The sequence below is a fragment of the Furipterus horrens genome, unplaced genomic scaffold (genome assembly GCF_987537825.1).
Source record: "Furipterus horrens unplaced genomic scaffold, mFurHor1.1.pri manual_scaffold_3, whole genome shotgun sequence".
Lineage (NCBI taxonomy): Eukaryota > Metazoa > Chordata > Mammalia > Chiroptera > Furipteridae > Furipterus > Furipterus horrens.
In genome coordinates, this window is record NW_028327173.1 from 138,376,217 (window position 1) to 138,388,760 (window position 12,544).

The 12,544-nt window shown below is 47.9% G+C and overlaps 1 pseudogene; it reads left to right on the forward strand.

Moving 5' to 3' along the window:
• Positions 1–8,811, forward strand: part of LOC150016105 (maestro heat-like repeat-containing protein family member 7) — a 39,938-nt pseudogene extending 31,127 nt beyond the window's left edge.
• Positions 8,812–12,544: the final 3,733 nt, after the last annotated feature.

The window sequence follows — 12,544 nt, forward strand, 5'->3', positions numbered from 1 at the left end:
AATTGTTCGTGCTCCACACCCGGCCCCTGGTCATCCGGCCTGTGCTACCAGTGCATGGGGACCCAGAGGGCTGCCTATCCCCTCCGTCCAGGGAGTAATCACTGTCCCTCCCTTAGCTCCTCCAGATGGAGGAGGTGCAGCGGATTCCTGAGAAATACTCTTTGGGGCGGATGGTGGAAGGCCTGAACCACCGCGATCCCATCATGAAGGTTCTGTCCATCCGAGGCCTGGCCACCCTGGCCCGCAAGACTGAGAAGGTAAGCCGAGGGTAGAGGAAAGCCCAGCCCAGCTGGACTCTGGGTTGGAGGAAGGACAGAGCTGGCTGTCATCGACTTTCAGATGCCGGTGACTGGAATCAGAATCGGAGCCTGTTTCTGTCCCTGCCTCAGTTGCTCCATCTGTAAAATGGATATCCCTTAATAATTCCCTAAATACTTCATTTGTTTTGAAGTAGTTTGTAATCCAGAGTTTTCACAATGTCCCTAAAGGCAGCGTGTGTGAGAGAGGGGCTGGGGATGGCAGTAATTATTCCTGCTTTACAGATTAGGAAACCAAGGCTAGGATTGTTGGGACATCATTAGCATTTCTTAAAGTGCTTTGCTTTTTTCTACCAAGCACTGTTACGGCTCATGATATATATATATATATATATATATATATATATAGCAGGAGAAATGACAAGATGTAGACTCTAAAGTTAACTAATAATTATACAATGAAGGGAGTAGACAGCCAAGTGCTTCGGGTATTCAGGCCAGGAAGGAGTCGGCAGAGCCAAAGAAGACTCTGAGGACAGCAAGAGCTTCAGTGAGGGTGTCCCAGGCTGGAGGGATGGCAGAAGCTAAGGCCTGGAAGTGAGCCTTGTTGCACTAAGTTCTTCTCGGTGAAGCAGAGGCTGGGTCTCCCACCTGTTAGCCCAAGTAGGAGGCCCCATCCCAAATGCTCCTGCCCCACAGACCACCAAGGTGCAGGCTCTTCTGCCGTTCATGGTGAAGGCTCTGAAGGATGTGGATGGGCTGCTGTTGATGGAGGCAGGCGAAAACCTCAAGACCATCTTCAAGGGGTTGGACCACAAGAAACTGAATGACAGCTCAGCCTATGTGGAGCTGCTGCAGATCCTGCTGCCACACTTCAGTGATGTAAGGGACCCCCTTGGGTGTGGGTGGGAGGGGTGGGAGTTGGCTATAGAGGATGGTTCTTTACTTCCCTGCAGGTTGCAATACCTCCATGGCCCACTGGCACCTGGGCAGTGCCAAGTGGGCAGGGCCAAGTCAGCCCAGGGGAAGGGGTACCTCATTCATCATTCCAACTTGTCTACATCTTTTTGTAATAGGTCTGCATAGAAAGGTCCTTTTCTAATTGTCTCGCATGGAGGGAGCTCTTCTTTTATAATCAAGTCTCCCAGTGACTTGCTTCATTGCTATTGGTCCACCTACAGGAGGTGCATTTCTTATTGGTCCAGGCAGAGGGCTCATTTTCCCACTTGACTCTAAGACATGTTTTGGGTGAGCAGGAGGCCTGGCTGGGAAGAGCGGGAGGAGCTCCAGACCTGGGCTCCAGCAGGGAGACACCAGCCCCAGATCAGGCCCACCAGGGGGCCTCTGCTCTTCTCTGTCTCTGTGCCTCCTGTGCCTGGAGGGCCACTCAGAACGAGTGGAAGGAAGGCCGTGGTGTGTCCCTGTGAGGCGCAGAGGCCCAGGCTGCCTCCTGGAGGAGGGAGCATGCCTAAGCCTCCACGTCTCTCCCAGTCACGAGAAGACGTGCGCTCCTCCTGCATCAAGCTGTACGGCAAGGTGGTCCGGAAGCTGCGGTCGTCGCCCCGCACCCCTGCCATGGAGGAACAGCTGATCAGCGCCTTGGTTCCCCTGCTGCTGACCATGCAAGAGGGCAACACCAAGGTGGGCCCGGTGAGTGCGCGCAGGCCCCTGGCCCTGCGTGTGCCTCTCCCTCTATGGAAACTGACCCGGAGTCACTAACCACTCTGGTGAGAAGTCTGTTTTCCGAAAGCACCTGTGTCAGGATTCCTCTTCCAAACACCAGCTGCGCTTGTCCACTTCAAATAGGAATTGATTCTCCAAAGTGCCGTTTCACACGACTTTCTTCTGGAACATGTTCTGGCTGTCCCGGAACTCCACAGCTCTGGTATTCTCTTTCTGTTGGTCCTCAGTGCTGCGTGAAGACCCTGTCCCGCTGTTCTTGCTTCATGGCGTGGGACTTGCCAAAAAGAGCTTATAGCCGGAAGCCCTGGGACAGCCAGCAACGGACGGTGGCCAAGATTTGCAACTACCTTGTGAGTGCTTCCAAGACGCCAGTGGTTCCTTCTGAGTATGTTGGAGGTGGGCAGTTCTTTCCTTTCCTCTTCTTTCTTTTTACATCTTGACTGGAAATTCCAATAGCACCCATGAGTTGTTGGCTCCTGAATGTTCATCTCGGTCTCTAACTTCTCTCCTTACTCCTAGTGTTCCCTTTCCAGGGGTTTACCACACACAACCCCCAAACTGAACCACACAAACTGTGAGCTCAGCATGTCTCTTCGGTACTTATGACTTTCTGTTGCAATTTTGCTCTGTCCCTCTTGAGCCCCAAAGCTGAAACCCAGAATCGGCCTAGACGCCTTCATCTCCCTCACCTTCCACACTGGATCAAACTTAAATATCTTAAATACGTCTGAATCTGATTTTCCCTCCCCACCCCCACTGTCACTGCCTTTAGTTCAGGTCATGGATGTCTCTCAGCTGGGACTTGGGTCTAGCCCTCCAGTGGGTCTCCCAGCTTTTATTCTCACCTTTCCAATCCATTCCCCACTCAGGCCACCAGAGTGGTCTGGTGAAAACACACATCTGTTTATCTTGCTGAAAGGGCTTTACCGGCTCCCTTTTCTACAACAGTAATTCCCAGAGTGTCTTGTCTATGACAACGGTTCTTTTGTTTCTTTTTATCCTTACCTGAGGACATGCTTATTGGCTTTTAGAGAGAAGGGAAGGGAGGGGGAGAGAGGAAGAGGGAGATGAACATCGATGTGAGAGAGAAACATCGATCAGTTGCCTCTTGTATGCACCCTGACAGGCCTGGCCCCCAGACCTAGGCACGTACGCTGACTGGGAATAGAATCCGAGATCTCTTGGTTTATGAGATGATGCTCCAACCAAGTGAGCTGCAGCAGGCAGGGCTGTGACACCAGTTCTATAGGATATGCCCTACTGGGGAGAAAGGACGTTCTCAGACGTCCCAAACTAGGTTTGCGAAACACTGCATTGTCATCTTCCTCTTGGGTATTTGCAGCACCATCAGCTCTTTAAAGTCTCTGAGATGTTCCGTGCTAAGGACACGTTTCATGGCTGTTTAATTTACGGTTTTCCAAACTTATCTGACCACACAGAACCCCTTTTCTAGGTAACACCTGAGAACATCCTAAGGTAGTAAAGTGCTGGGTATGGCCCAGTACCTACGCATAACATTTAGGAAGGTTTGGCATCTGGTCCCACTTACCCTCCCTGTTGTCATGGGCAGGGTTCCCCTGGATGCAGACTCTAAGACGGATTAGCACGCACGGGGTTTATGAAGGTGCACCCTTGGGGTTAACACCTGCAGAAGGGAAAGCGAGGAGCAGGAGTGGTAGAGCAGTCAAGTCTCCTCGTGGTTGCAGGGAGGCCTCAGCCAGCACTTCATGAGATTCCCCAAATTGGAGTCGGGGGTCATATCTTTACATCCTGCCTGTCTCTGGCCGCCAGTCCCCCTGGGAAGGGACGTGACCTTGGGTTAACGGTTTTCTTCAGCCAAAGCAATCTCCATAGCTGGGGGAATACATTTTTCAAACCCAAAGGGAGATTTGGACCGAGCATGTCAGTATTCCCCATACCAACCTAACAAATATATACAAAATATCAGATTGGGAAGATGTTTCAGGACCACCATTCTCAGGAAGGCTCAAAATCTCCTCACCCAGTGTCTAATATCGTTACCATCATTTTACACAGAGAGAAAACGCCCTGGAGGAAGTGCTTGGCCAGGGCGCTAATTCACATACTTGCAGTGCCCAGGGACTGGGCAGACATGATCACGAGTGACGTGGCAGCGGTAGTGCCTGTGGCAGCCTGCAGGGCCCAGTCCTGCTGAAAGCCTGAGTGGAGTGCTCCAACTCACTGTGCAGCCACTCTTGCCAGGTCCTCGCCTTCACAACAGAAGCTAGAAACCCAGATTTTTTTTTTTTATTAGAGAGAGAAACATTGATTTATTGTTCCACTAATTGATGCATTCATTGGTTGATTCTTGTATATGCCCTAACCAGGGATGTGACCCATAACCTTGGCATATTGGGAAGACATTTTAACCAACTGAGCTACTTGGCCAGAGTGAAACCCAGATTTGTATAAGACATTAATCAGTAATCAGTTTAGCTTGCTTAAAACACTGTGTGGGTCACCACTTGGCTGGTCACTTATGGCCCGTGCGCTGCCAGCTCGTGACTCTGCAGGATCCTCTGTCCATAGTTTTGCTCACGCGAAGGTTAAGTTCTACCGTTTGGTTTAGGAAGGGGTTGGGAACCTAGTCACCAATTCATTCATTCACTCACTCACTCACTCATCCATCCATCATCCAACAGTTTCTGGGCACCTGCAGCATGCCAAGTCCTGTGCAGGGCACTGAGGCCCTGAGTGCAGTGAGATGGCTCCTTCTCTCTGGGGAGCTTAGGATCCGGTGGAGGAAACGGGTATAAATAATTACAACACAATGTCATAGGTGCTGTGACAAAGATTGTGCAAGATGCTGCAGAAACATCACAGGTGCTGGGATCAGCTCTGCCTGAGGTTTGCGGGAGCTTCAGGGAGGAGCTGGCTTCTGAGCTGAGCCTCAAGGGATGAGAGGGAATTCCTCAGATGAAGAGAGGGAAGGGCGCTGCAGTTAGGAGCAACTGCTTGCATCAGGCACAGATCTGAGGAGAACTGGGCTACGTCCTGGGACTGGAGCATAACGTGCATGGCAGGTGAAGGCAGTGCAGAAGTTGAGGCCGAGAAGGAACATGATCATAAAGGCTTTGCATCATGCCCAGGAGTTCACTCCGTGATGTGGAGATTGTCAACAGGGGAGTGATCAGATCAGATTTCTCTTCATTTCCCACAACAGCCTCTTCGCAAGATGTCTGCCCCCTAGTTTCTACTTGATCAAATTCATCCCAAACACCACTGTCAGATTATTTTGCCCAAATTATTGCTTTGCCATCACCTTATCAAGAACGAATGTTGGGCTTTGGCTAGTGTGGCTTAACCCATTGAGCGCTCACCTTCAAACTAAAGGGCCTCTGGTTCAATTCCCAGTCAGGGCACATGCATGAGTTGCAGGCCAGGTCCCCGGTTGGGGACGCACAAGCAGCAACCACTTGTTGATGTTTTCCTCCCTCTTTCTCCCTTCCTCCCCCTCTCTCTAAAAGTAAATACATAAAACATAAAAATAAGACAAAAAAAATGAATGAATGCTGGCTTCCTATTTTCTAAAGCATAAATCAGCCCTCTGCCTGCTTGGCTTTTAAGGGCCTTTAAGAACTTCCTCACTTTCCGGTTTATTCCCACCTGCTCTGCAACTTGAATCCTTCACCCTGGTCAGACCTTTCTCCTTATCGATCATGTCCCTTGTACGTCATGTGCATTCTCGCCTCTGAATGGACTTGCATTTTAGAATTTTCCTTCCAGCTGCAGCAGGGGGGTGGGTTGGAAGAGGAGACACTCGAGGCAGAAAGACCACAAAAGTGATTTTTGTAATCCGCCAGGAGATGAGGCCTGGCCTCTGGGGGCTCAGGCAGAGATTTTCAGGAAGCAAGAGGCCAGGGCTTGGCTGCCTGACAGTCACCATTCCCAGCTTCGGGAGGAGTGGATGAGTAATTAGTTCTCATGAGGGCTCAGCACTTTGGGGGTTCTCTTTGTCCCAGGTGAACACCCACCGAGACAGCGCCTTCACATTTCTCAACCAGAGCCTGGAGTACGCCAAGAATTCCCGAGCCTCCCTGCGGAAGTCCTCCGTCATGTTCATAGGTAACCTACCTGGGCACTAGTGCTGCTCCTGGGGCTCTGCACAATCTCCAACTTGGAAGGAAGCTGCTAGCCCTTTGGGCACCTGGGTGGGTGCCTCCCCTGGGGTTTGAGGGTTGGTTAGCGGATAGTTGTGGTGCAAATTAGAAAGGTCTTCTCTCCTCTGAGATCACTGCGTGGACCACAGGCTGGATTCAGCCTGGAGTCCTTGTGCAGGTCAGAACCTTGGCAACTATACACAGCAGAACAGTTCCCCCTGGAGTGCAGCCTGGGCCCAGGTGCAGCGAGGCCCTGCCACTGTGGACGTGGAAAAGTGACGTCGAATCTCAGCTCCATGACCCCCCTTTCTGAGCTCAGTTTCCTTACCTGTGAGATGGGGAGCAACTACTGTTTCACATACTAGACAAGAATTTTTCTTTTTTTTTAATGTGAAGCCTGGCACGTCAAGGTGCTCACTCAGTGTTAGTTACCTTCATTCTCGCCACAGTGCCAGGCTCTGTCTCTGTGTGGAAAAAACAAATAGCAGATTCCCCTCACCCAGAATCCCCTGCAGGACCCTTCTGATGACATGCTGGGTATGTCTTCTTTCAGCTATACTCCTACTCCCCACAAAATAACTACACACCCTTCACCAAAGACCAGGAAGCCCTGCTGCAAAGAGGCTTAGAGAGGATGACGCTCCCAGCCCTGTACTTTGTAGAGTGATGTTTCCTTGACTTTCCTCAAATCAGTTGCAGTTTTTTATCCATCCATCCATCCATGGATCCCTTCAGTGGTTTGTGTAGCAAATGGTGGTTGACCGTCTACTCTGTGTCAGTCACTATGCCTAGTCCAGGCAAACAAAGAACCCTTCAGGGGGTGATGCCGTTCACATGATCAGTGATGGGACAGAGGAGTCATGCCCTCAGAATGTGGGGGCCTGTTCAGAGGCAGCTTCTCCCGGGGAGTGACATTACTTCCTAAATCTTGTTCCAAATTAATCACTTCTAAAGATGTTGGTGTTTAACACCGTGGGAGTCTCCTCTCTGCCAGGCGCTGTGCTGGGGGAACAGAGTTGAGCATTGCCAGCCTTGCCCACAGACAGCCCCCACTGTGGGGCAGGACTCCAGCCTCCATGGGTGACCGATCTTTTGTGAGCCTCTGAAGAAAGTTAGGAACACCTTTTCTAGGAAAATGCATATCTGCATACAGTTGTGCCCATGCTCTAGGATCCTTGGAGACTGCCCTCCCTCTCCCCCAGGGAGTTTAAGCTGAAGAAACCCCTGGTCTGATGGGAGAGTCATAAGTCACATGTAAAATACAACAGGCCATATACAGATAGAGAGAGACTCACAGGGACTCTGGGAACCCAGAGAAGCATTTAACCTAGCTTGGGGGCAGGGGCAGGAACGATTTCCTGGAGGAGCAACTATGTTGAGCTGAATATTCAAAAATAAATAAGAATTAGCCAGGTAAGAAAGTGTAGGAAGGGCCTTGCAAGAGGTATAGGCCATTTAAGGATCTGGTGGCACTTTGGGAGCCAGGCATGCAGGCTGGGGGCAGGGGAGGGCTAAGTAACATCGCTGAGGAGCTGGGTCTCAGCCCCTCCATGGGCCCTGCCAACTGCCTGCCTGGAGGGTATGCCAGGCACTTGGTGTCTTTCATGTTATTGTGGTTCCAACTCCCCAGAGAAGGGGCAGCTGGGGCAGCACCGCCTCCAGTCTCAGGTGAGGATACTAAGGGCCAGTCTGACTAAGTGACTGCCTGGGGCTGTCTGTCAGAGTTGGCTACAGCCCACATCCTGCCCCTGTCCTGGAGCCATCCCTGCCCGTTGAGCCTGCCACCTCTCTCAGGGCCTCTGTTGCAGGGTCAGAATGAAGTTCTCCTTTTGTGTCCTCATTTGCAAGGCTGGAGAAGGGTGGGGAGAGCTTGTCTGAGGAGGTCTGGTCCGAGGGTGAGATGGGGGTGGGGTCAGAGTAAGGAGGTAGGTATGCTCACCTCTCGGATTATGCTCAAGGGTCCCTGGTCCCCTCCATGAAGAACGTGATGACAGAAGAGCATCTGCGTGAAGTTAAAGCTGGTAAGTTGTGCTCTGCGTTGGTGAGATTTCAGGGGCGAGTGAGAGAATGGGTAGGCTCACAGTGGGTCATAGAACAGGAAAGGGATAGGTCCCAAGGGAAGGGTCCTCAGCTCAATCCAGTTAAGTCTTTATGCAGATGAGTACATGTTATGTACCATGGAGTCGCCAAGACAGAGAACATAGCCCCATCCTGATGGAGTTTATAGTGTAAGAAACCAGACTTCAGGCTTTGAAGAAGCTGGGAGGAAGGTAAGATGACGGGAGGTTGAACAACGGGTGCCGAAGCCCTGTCATGGAAGTGAGAAGGAAGGTAAGGTGTGAGACCCATGTGGAGACCTGGTCTTCACAAGTGGTCCCTTTCCTTCCCATGACTCAGCTCTGAAAAACTTGAGACACGACCCAGAAGCCTCCATATGTATCTGTGCGGCCCAGGCCCAGGACAACATCCTGGCCAGCTGTTGGCTGAACTCATCGCCACTGCCACATGGGGATTCAGCCATCATACATCGCGGGAGCCCTAGTGATGAGAACCTGCCCACTTCCAACCGGCGGCGCTCCTGGATCATGCGGGCACTGGGCTTCTGATCGATGTCCTTGAAGCAGTGTTTTGATATGATATGGTTACAATAGTTCCAAGTTTTTCCCGTTTACTCCCCTCCACCCAGCACCCCCGCCCCAGCAATCCGCCCCCAAGTCCATACCCATGGCTCATATGTACAAGCTCTCCCGCTTCACCCTTCTATGTATTCTTTTTATCCTTCTTCTTTTAATAAATAATTAATGATTTTAAGAATAAAAAATAACAATCCCTCCCTCTTAGATATTAAGACCCTTAATAATCTTATAAAGGATACTGGGTGAAGGTCTCATGCTCCTCTAGCTGCTTCAAGCTGGACATGGTCGTCATCCTACCTACCCTTGCGTCCAGAAATCCCTAATAAGAGTGGGGGTGTGGAGGGGAGGGTGGCCTTCCCACGTGGGGAAGGATCGTGCAGACTCCAGGTCAGTTGGCTGTCTCCGGACAACGGCGTGCTTGGTTAAACAGGCTGGCCTCCTTGTTGTATTCTGGGGGCAACGTATTTGGCAAAAAGGGTTAAAAGACATCATTCAATCCATAACCACTAGATGACAAAAGGCAGGGATTAATTTTTCAATGTTCCACATTAGGAGAAAAAAAAAAAAGGCTTCTTTGGAGGAAAGTGCTAGGCACTACTCACCTGTCCAAAACCCTTTTGCTCATTATACTTAGTTTTGGCTGAGGGAAATATTTTAGGTTTCCCCCCTCTCAGACCTCTGGGCCCTTTCAGTCCACGCCATTAGGATAGAAAAGAGAAACCAGTTTTAAAGTGAAGCCCACAGACCACCCCATTCTTCACCAACCCAGCCACTTAGTTCAGCCAAACCGTGGAGTCTCAGGAGGCAGCGCTGCAGACAGGATTAAGTGAGACCTATACGTACAGACAATCACTCGGGTAATGCGGTCATAGGCTTATGCCCTTTGAAAACAGAAAACACATGTTAATTTATGTATCATAACCTACAAACAAGTCTCTAAATCTGTAAGACTGTCTTATTGGAAAGACATCCAGTTGCAAGGCATTTGACATTCTTCTTGCCTGTAACTTAAATATCTCTGATGATACCACAGACGTGGTTTAACTTTCAAGTGAAAACATATTTTAAATGAAAAGAAACTTTAAAGACGGTTAGCTGCACTAATTTATAGTTTACCGCTGATCATTGTGGTTTTGCTTGAATAATGGTTTTTCTCCCTAAGATTACTCTCCTTGTCATTAAAGGGACTGCATTAAGTCCATTTTTAATTTATTCTGTTCATTTGCATAAACACAACAAGAGCAGCAAATGATTACTTATGTTCTTTAGTTTTCCTTTGCTGGAACTTACCCAAGGAACATTTAGGTTGACCTTCAGTCTGCTCTTCAGGGCACAGAAGCTGGGCCACATACCTGGCATTCAGCCTTGCCTGTACACTCCTGTCTTTTCCAAGTCCTTCTGGTTTTTCATTGTGCCTTAAGGTCCCTTCTAGCCATCTTTCAGGAAAACAGCCTTCGTTTCTTCCCTGGAAAGATTGCTCTGGACCGCACAACCAACCATGGTAGCAGGCCTTTTATCTCGCGGGCTTTTATTACCTTCAAAAGTCATTCCCAGATCCTCAGGGCTTTTTGGTAACAACCTGAGCCAAAGCATGTCTCTTTTGGGCTTGACATTCCAGTCACAGTCTTGGTCAAAAAACAAAACAAACAAATAAAAAAAATCACCCTCTATTCACAACTGGTCTTATTAATTTTCTGCAAATAAACTTATGTCATTACTTACTTCTTGAGAATGCCAAACTCTGGAAGGATCAGATAGGGAAAAAAATATCCAGTGTGAAGGAAAATCCTAGTCCTTCTAATATTCACTGAACTGGCATTTCCATTCTTCATATTTTCATTTTTGCCCCACTAAAAATTTTTTTGTCTGTTTTCCCATTACAGTTGTCTCAAAATTTTCCCCCTCTTGCTTCCCTGTCCCTGTTCCCTCCCTCTCCAACATTTAGTCCCCACTCAGCTGTCCATGTCCGTGGGTCATCCATATATGTTCTTTGACTAGACCCTTCCCCTTCTCTCTCGCGCGCCTCCCTCCTTGTTACTGTTAGTCTACTCCTTGTTTACATACCTGTGGTTCAATTTTGCTCATTTGTTTGTGTTGTTCATTAGTTTCCTGTAATAGGTGACAGCATAAGGTATTTTTCTTTCGTTGCCTGGCTTATTTCGCTAAGCATAATTCTCTCTAGTTCCATCCATGTTGTTGCAAACGGTAGAAGTTCCTTCTTTCTCTCTGCTACATAGTATTCCATTGTGTAAATGTACCACAGTTTTTTGATCCACTCATCTACAGATGGGCACTTAGGTTGTTTCCAGCACTTGGCTATTGTAAATAGTGCTGCTATGAACATAGGGGTGCATAGGTTCTTTTGAATTGGTGTTTCAGGATTTTTTGGATATAATCCTAACAATGGAATTGCTGGTTCAAAAGGCAGTTCCATTTTTAGTTTTTTGAGGAAATTCCAAACTGTTTTCCATAGTGGCTGCACCAGTCTGCATTCCTACCAGCAATGCACCATGGTTCCCATTTCTCTGCGTCCTCTCCAGCACAAGTTGTTTGTTGATTTGTTGATGATGGCCATTCTGAGTGGTGTGAGGTGGTATCTCATTGTGGTTTTTATTTGCATCTCTCTGATGGCTAGTGATGTTGAGCATTCTTTCATATGTCTATGGACCCTCTGTATGTCCTCTTTGGAGAAGTGTTTGTTCAGGTCCTTTGCCCATTTTTTAATTGCGTTGTCTGTCTTCTTGGTGTTGAGTCGTGTGAGTTCTTTATATATTTTGGAGATCAATCCCTTGTCTGAGATGTCATTGGCGAATATATTTTCCCATATGGTTGGTTTCCTTTTCATCTTGCTGATGTTTTCTTTAGCTGAGCAGAAACTTTTTAGTTTGATGTAGTCCCATTTGTTCATTCTTTCCTTTATCTCTCTTGCCTTAGGAGATATAGCAGTGAAAATGTAGCTACGTGGGATATCTGAAATTTTCCTGCCTATTTTTCCTTCTAGGACTTTTATGATATCACGGCTTACATTTAAGTCTTTGATCCGTTTTGAGTTTATTCTGGTGTATGGTGTAAGTTGGTGGTCTACTTTCATTTTTTTTTGCATGTCCCTGTCCTGTTCTCCCAACACCATTTGTTGAAGAGGCTCTTTTCACTCCATTTGATGTTCCTTCCCCCTTTGTCAAATATTAGTTGACCATATAGACCTGGGTTTATTTCTGGGCTCTCTATTCTGTTCCATTGAGCTATATGTCTTTTCTTATGCCAGTACCAGACTGTTTTGATTACCGTGGCCTTGTAATATCGTTTGATATCAGGTATTGTGATTCCTCCTGCTGTGTTCTTCTTCCTCAAAATTACTGTGGCTATTCAAGCTCTTTTTTGGTTCCATATAAATTTTTGAAGTATTTGTTCTAGGTCTGAGAAATATGTCACTGGCATTTTAATAGGGATTGCATTGAATCTATAAATTGCTTTGGGTAGTATGGACATTTTAATGATGTGGATTCTTCCCATCCATGAGCATGGTATATGCTTCCATTTATTTGTATCGTCTTTAATTTCTTTCTTCAGTGTTATGTAGTTTTCTGAGTACAGGTCTTTTATCTCCTTGGTTAAGTTTCTTCCTAGGTACCTTATTTTTCTTGTTGCTATGGTAAATGGGATTTTTCTTTCAGTTTCTATCTCTGAGTTTTTATTGTTGGTGTACAGAAATGCCTTCAATTTCTTAATATTGACTTTGTACCCTGCTATTTTGCCAAATTCACTTATTAGGTTGAGTAGTTTCTTTGTGGAGTCTGTAGTGTTTTCTATGTACACTATCATGTCATCTGCAAATAATGACAGTTTT